The sequence below is a fragment of the Rhinolophus hipposideros genome (assembly GCF_964194185.1).
Source record: "Rhinolophus hipposideros genome assembly, chromosome: 4".
NCBI classification, from domain to species: domain Eukaryota; kingdom Metazoa; phylum Chordata; class Mammalia; order Chiroptera; family Rhinolophidae; genus Rhinolophus; species Rhinolophus hipposideros.
The window spans coordinates 92,013,357-92,021,291 of NC_138050.1; positions in this window are offsets into that span (position 1 = coordinate 92,013,357).

Genomic DNA, 7,935 nt, shown 5'->3' on the forward strand with positions numbered 1-7,935 from the left:
TTTAAAATTTAGAAGTTTTGATGACTCATGGGTATTTTGCACCCTAAAGATTATCTATATACTTTTACTTCAATTAGATACTTTTACTTCACCTGGTGTTCAATGTGTCTTCATTAAAAAATTAAAAACTCATTTTTCCTTTAGTTTTTACACTAATTTTACAAATCTTATATTTAGAAGTCTGGCAATATTAACAGTCATTTCTAAAGGATCTTTGAAAAGTGATTGGTCCCATTTACAACCTTAGAAGGAAGACACTAAATCCTACTGCAGTAAAAGAGAGTTTTATTTTATCAGTTAAGAAAGTAACCTCTATTTGCCAATAGAAATATGAAAAGATGCTCAACATCACTAATCATCAGAGAAATGCAAATAAAAACCACAATGAGATATATCACAACAGTTAGAATGGCTATCATCAACAAGACAAATAGTAACAAGTGTTGTAGAGGCTGTGGAGAAAAAGGAACCCTCATACACTGTTGGTGGGAATGCAGACTGGTGCAGCCACTATGGAAGGCAGTGTGGAGGTTCCTCAAAAAATTATAAATAGAATTACCATATGACCCATCAGAAAACATTTATCCATAAAGATATATATGCTCCAATGTTCACTGTAGCTTTATATATGGTGGCCAAGACATGGAAACAACCAAAGTGCCCTTCAATAGATGATTGGATAAAGAAGATGTTTTATATATATATATATATATATATATATATAAATTTTTTTAAATTTTTCTTGACTATGATGTTATTTCCAGGCATATTAATTAGGATTCTGCACTTACATTCATAAGTGAAATCAAACACAATGGAGATCAATTCTTTTTAATATATTTTGGGGATGTTTTTGTTTATTTTTTCTTTTATCATATCCTTTAAAGTTTTTCACAACTTCAGGGACATGCTAAAATCATGAAATAGAACATTCCATATATTCCGTGTTAGGATTGAACCAGAGAAAGTTGAGTGAAGGCATCTTATGCTACCATTCCAGGAGCATTCCAAGGAATATTGGATCAAAGCATAATAGGAGTCACGTCTCCCAGGAACCAGTCTGTCTGAGTACCTTCCCCAACTAAGTCTGTTGTAGACCTGAATGAATGCGGTACAGCTTTGGCACAAATGTGGCAAAGAATTTCAAAGCATAGCACCTCCGTCCCTTGTTCAATTACACTCTTTATAGCAACTATTACATAATAATGACCATAATCACTTTCAAAAACTACTCTATATACTTCATCTGTAACATAGAGTGAAAAAAAAAGTTCATTCTAGATTTGTTCTCAGGATTCAACAGTACATAACCACAACAACAACAATGCCTGACACAAAATAAATGTCATAGAAGTGTCTATTAAAATTAAAATGTGCAAACCCTCCTAGGACTGCTCCCTAGATACTCTATTTGCAACACAACTCTACTGAATGACCCACATGGAGAACAGAACCCACAGTGTTTTCTATCTGTAAGTTTAAATCTTTTTTGAAGGAAGGCAGTGCCTCTGACTCTCCAGAGACGTGGTTGCCACATGAGTTTTTACAGCAATATGTTTTTGTAGGGAAATAGTTTCTGTTGTTCCTGCGTTTTGGAGGAAATCTATGCTTTTTCAGGACTACAGCAACATAGACACTACTCTGAGTTCTGTGAAAGATTAATGTGATTCTATGACAAAATTTTTGTCAGTAGGTCTTTGGTCTGGATTAAAAGAGGATGTCATCTAGAAGATGTACGTACATATACATGTACTGCTCACACAGAGGAAGATGTACCAGCAGTGGCAGGCACCTATTTGGGAGATCCAGCCTCTGCTTGAGCCAGAATAAAACAGGACTGACTCATATCTATGGAAAATTTGATGCATCTCTAAAACAAATGAACCCCAGTGGAGAGTCTTCCAACAGATGCTGAGTGAGTCCTCACTTCCACAAGCGTCTGCCGCTCTTTTTGCAATTGAATTGAGAATAAATGAAGGTAATTGTGCATTTTTTGTCTCTTAAAGAGCATATAGTGTGCACTCTCTACAGTCACTTGAGTTTCTGTCTTTTCATGACCATTAATGTGTTTTTTACAAAAGGTCACTTGAAATGTATCTGTAATAATTTTATAATTGCCTGAGCATTAATATATTTTTTACAAAAGATCACTAGAAATGTGTCTGTAATAATTTTATAATTGCCATAGATTAAATAAATGACATGAAGTCTAGAATAAAATATTGTTCCTTCTTGCCCTTTTATTCATCAAAAATCAATCATATTTCTAATTTTACATGACATAGAACTAGTGCCATTTTATTAAACTATTATTATAAAGATTCTTAATATTTAATAATATCACTGTAGAAATCAGGCTTTTAATTATTTTAATGTCAGTCAGCCTCATTCAAGGTAACTGGTCATTTACTTCAGCTTTTAATAAAAGGACCTGCTACTGCACTTAGGAAGAGAAGAAGGAGATTGAAGTTTTAAATAATAAACACAGTCTCAGGCAAGTGTTTACCTGGCACATTTTAACATAGACATGTGAGCATATTTTCCTTACAAAAGGAAAATGAAAAATTTTCAAAAAGGGAATAACTCTACTCAAAGTAAGAAATCATTCAGTTCTGTTGATGAGCCTCTTTAGTATGTTATAACCTCATAGTAAAATAACTGGGCTTATTCTCATATTTTGATGATTTAGAATATTGATTCACAGTATAATGGTATCTTGCATTTTAATTGTTTCCTGCAATTTATTTCATGTCTTATAATTTTTAGTGTATAGATATTTTGTCCCCTTGGTTAAATGTATCCTTAAGTATTTTATTGATTTTTATGCTATTGTAAATGGCATTGTTTTCTTTATTTCTTTTTTAGATAGTTCATTGTTAGTGTATAGGAACGTGGGGCTTTTTTTATGCTTCTTTTTTATTATTTTTTTTTAATTTATTGGGGTGACAATTGTTAATGAGATTACATAATTTCAGGTGTACAATTCTGTATTACATCATCTATAAATCCCATTGTGTGTTCACCACCCAGAGTCAGTTCTCCTTCCATCACCATATATTTGATCCCCCTTACCCTCATCTCCCTCCCCCCACACCCCTTACCCTCTGGTAACTACTAAACTATTGTCTGTGTCTATGAAGGAACGTGTTTTTATATGTTGATGGTATACTGAAACTCTGCTGAATTCATTTATTAGTTCTAAGATTTTTTTTGGTGGAGTCTTTTAGTGGATTTCTATACATTTGCTAGAAGTTATTTTAGAAACAATATGTTGCTATATGTTTACAATTCTGATATGCGCTTCCATTTCCTAACTGGGAAGGGAGAAGGTGAGAGAGTTTACACAACATGACTAAAAGAAAGAACTCCATGAATTTCTTTGGTTTACACAGCATGTCTATATAAGTCAGAATTTTTCTCCAGAGCCATACGCATTAGCTGGATGCATGACATTCTATGTAAGATGAGAAAAGGATCACTCTTGAACCCTATTAAACATTGTTTCCCTGTTATAGTAGTTTACTGTAGGGATTACATCATATTTACTAATATATTTATCAAATATTTGTCCAAAAGCCACATTATTAAAATAACATCTTTTATATCAAGAGTCATGAAATTTGAAAATAAAGTATTATTTTCAAAAAAAAAAGAAAATTATATGTGGTACACACATAATTTTTTATGATGTAACTGAATAGGATAAAATTTAGGAATAGAAAATATAAGATAACTTAGGAAAGTATTTATAGAATTCCTCATTAAATGGCTTTTGAATATAATCACCTATGTAGCCTTTGTACTGAATTATCTATACATAATTAGAAAATGATCAGAATACATAATATGAAAATCTAAATGTAAAGGACAACCTAATCCCCAAAAGTGGGATGCTTTGCCAATAAATAGATGGCAGATAGGACTGAATTAAAAAAAAAAAAAAAAAAAACACAAAAAAAAACACCCCACGGAATCTGTATCATGGAAAAACCAGTTTTGGACATATGAAATGGAGGCTACCTAAAAGTTCAGTAGGAAGATATCATATATAGTTTCATAATGATGTTTATCACTGAACTCAAGACCAAGGTTTATTCCACTGAAGAATCTGGGCAACTCTTCCCCTATCCCAAACTGGTAACTACTCTTCTATTATCAAATAAGTTACTCAGAGTACTACTCCCTCCCAGCCAATAGCCCCCCATCTTTCTACACTCTTTCATAAACAAAAGCCCCAAGAAAATATACTCACTTGTTCACTTTGTGTGCCTTCCATTGCCCAGGAGATCCTTATTCCATTTCTAACTTAACGTCGTATCATGACCTGACACTTGTGGAATATGCCTCCCTTTTGAAAAAATCTTTGATGGGCTTTATGTTAAATTTTGAGGAAAATGAAACTTAGGTTAAGAAACTATCTTAATGTTAACTCTAGGTGACACATTATCAAATACCATCCCCTTAAACATTTTGTTTTCTACTCCTTCATTGTATGATATATTCATTAATTCTTTCTTTCATTTGCCCTCATGTTGTAGGAGCAACAAAGTTTTTAAAGAAAACAAATAAATAAGATAATGAAGAAAACTATACTGGGATGGATAACAAACACAAGACAATGAAGTATGGCATGAGGAAATAAAAAAAAATGCTCATACACACACACACACACACACACACAAATAGACTGGAAATAAAGAGAGATATCAAGGAAATAATTGGGTAGGTAGCTAGAAATGAGCAGGAGAAGGAGAGACCTCCCCCCAGTTAGATAGCCTGTTGCTGCAACTCCCTTGGGTCAAGACCCCTTGTAGCTACCCTCACTTAGGGCACCAATGCCTTACTAGTCCAGTAAGATCTCAGGCTCACACGTGCCCCTAAATCAAAGAGATATATTATTAGATGTTAGTAAGAGAGAAACCATCCCGCTCTTAGAATGTATACCCTGCTTCTCAGGGCCATTGTGATGAGCTCAGACAACCTTGGTGCAAGAAGGGAGTACGAGGCCCGCCAGCTGGTACCAGAGAAAGAAGGGGGGAGATGATTCTACCCAAAGAACTAAAAACTCTCACACAATGTAAGGAACGGCTGTGCTGAAACATAAATTAACATAAAGAGCCGGTAATGAGAAGATGATTTAAGTGTTCCATTTAGAAGGAGTAAAAACTGCAAAGTCCCTAAGCCCTTAGAACCCTGGGGCAGCTTAATTCAATCTCTGAGGAAATAATGCTTGTGAGGTGAAGAGGGAAGATAGCATTAGATAAAAAAAAAAAGCATCAGGTGGCTAGATGAGCAAGGGATGAGTGTACAGGTCATGCATGGTAAGACTTCAGTTTTTATTATGAACATGGTGAAAAGCAATGGAAGAATAAAGTTGACATCTGCTAAGACAGGCAAGAGCAGGTAGGAAGAGAAGGGTTGGAGATAGGTGGTGTAAGGAGTTGAGTATTAGAAATGAAGTTTTACATGTTAAGTTAGAAGTTGGAACATAGAGCTCTAAAGATTAAGATAAGCACTAAGTTAGAGATGTAAGTGGAATTCATTAGTATACAGATAGTTTTAGATGCCATGAGACTGGTTACCTAGGTATTTGGTATACACAGAGCTCCATGGACAGAACCTAGAATACTGCAGTATAACAGAGAGGTCAGGGGGAAGAAAACACCAATAAAGGATTAGGCTGATGATTAGGCTGATATAACCTGATGAGGCTATAAGAGATGGAGTTGAGGATAGAAAATAAGAGATGCATTTTTACGCCTTGAACGCTGATTTATTTTTTATTTATATTTTTTAGAAATAAGAGATCAAGGTGAGGCTAAAAGTGAAGACAATAGAGGCGATATTATGAGGAGAAGAAATGACATATAATATTTATATAAGGAAATTTTTAATGAAATTATTAAAATATAATGCACATACCATGTAATTCAACTATAATATTTTAAGTGTATAATTCAATTGTATTTTACTACTTAACCGAATTTTGCAATCATTATTACTTTTGAACCTTTTCATCCCCTCACAAAGAAACTCAACTCCATCCCACCCCTCCCAACTCCATTCTTAGGCAAATATTTATCTCCTTTCTATCTCTGGATTTACCTATTCTGGATATTTCATATAAATTGATTAATACAGTATGTGGTGTTTATGACTGGCTTCGTTGACTTACTATATTTTCAAATTCCATCCATGTTTTAGAATGTATCAATACTTCATTCCTTTTTATTGCTGAGTTAAATTACATGTAAGAGTATACCAAATTTTGTTTGTCCATTCTCAATTGATGGGTATTTGGGTTGTTTCCTTTTTTTTTTCCTTTTTTTTAATTTGTTTTTTCCTTTTCCTTTTTTTTTTTTTTTTGCTGTTGTAAATAACACTGTTAAGAATATTAACATACAAGTTTTTGTGTGGGCATATGTTTTCATTTCTCTTGGGAATATACCTAGGAAAGGAATTAATGGGTCAGATGGTAACTCTTTGTTTAACCTTTTGAGGAACAGTCAGACATTTTTTCCACAATGGCTGCATATTTTACATTCTCATCAGCAATGTATGCGTGATCCAATTTCTCCACATCCTCACCAATGTGTGTTATTTTCTGCTTTTTAAAAAATGTCTCATTACGGATTTGATTTGTATTTCTTTAATGACTAATGATGTTGCAGTTTTTCATGTGCTTATTAACTAATTACATATCTTCTTTGAAAAAATGTTTATTCAAGTCTTTTGCACATTTCTAAATTGGTTTGTTTGTTGTTTTGTTGTTGAATTGTAGGAGTTCTTTATATATTCTAGATACAAGTCATTTATCAGATATGATTTGCAAATATTTTCTCCCATTCTGTTGGTTTTCTTTTTAATTCCTTGATGGTGTCTTTTGAAGTAAAAACTTCTTAATTTGGATAAAGTCCAAATTTTATCTATTTTATTATTTTAACACCTATGATTTTGGGGCCATATCTAAGAAGGCTTAGTATAATCCAAGGTCCCAGAAATTTGTTCCTATATTTTCTTCTAACAGTTTATAATTTTAGATCTTACTTTTTGGTTTATGGACTGTTTTGAGTAAATTTTCATATATGGTGTGAGGGAGAGATTAAACTTCATTCTTTTGCATGTTCATGTGGATATCTAATTGTCCCAGTACCATTTGTAGAAAACACTATTCTTTTCTTATTAAATTGTCTTGACACCATTGTCAAAAAAATAATTGTCTACAAATGTGGGGGGTTTATTTGTGGAATCTCAATTCTATTCCTTTGATCTATATGTCTAAGCTTAACAATGTACAAATTATGCTGATTACTGTAGCTTTACAGTGTGTTTTAAAATTGGGAGGTATGAGTCCAACTTTGTTCTTTTTCAAGACTGTTTGGCCATTCTGGATCCCTTAAATCTTGATATGAATTTTGGGATCAGTTTATCAATTTCTGCAAAGAAGCGAGCTGGGACTTGATACAGATTATATTGATTCTATAGGTCAATTTGGGAAGTAATAGCATTTTAACAACATTAAGTGTTCTTATCCATAAACATGTGATGTCTTTTCATTTATTTGGATCTTCTTTAATTTTAAGAAATTTTTGTAGCCTTCAGAGTGTAAATTGTGCGTTTCTTTGTTAAATTTAGACCTGACTACCTTATTTGTTTTGATACTATTTTAAATAGAATTGTTTTCTTCATTTTATTTTATATTGCTTATTGCTAGTGTACAGAGTATGATTGGTTTTTGCATATTGATTTTTGACCTTGCAACACGACTGAACTCATTTATTAGTTCAAACCTGTAAGAGCATTTTAAAAGGTAGGCTAAAAGGAAATATAGTAAGATTGCTGAACTCTTCTGAGTGCTCAAATAATATTTTGCAATCATGTATTTAGAGGTAAAAGAGTTGGTGCTTAGGGGTAAAAGGTAAAGTGATTTTACTC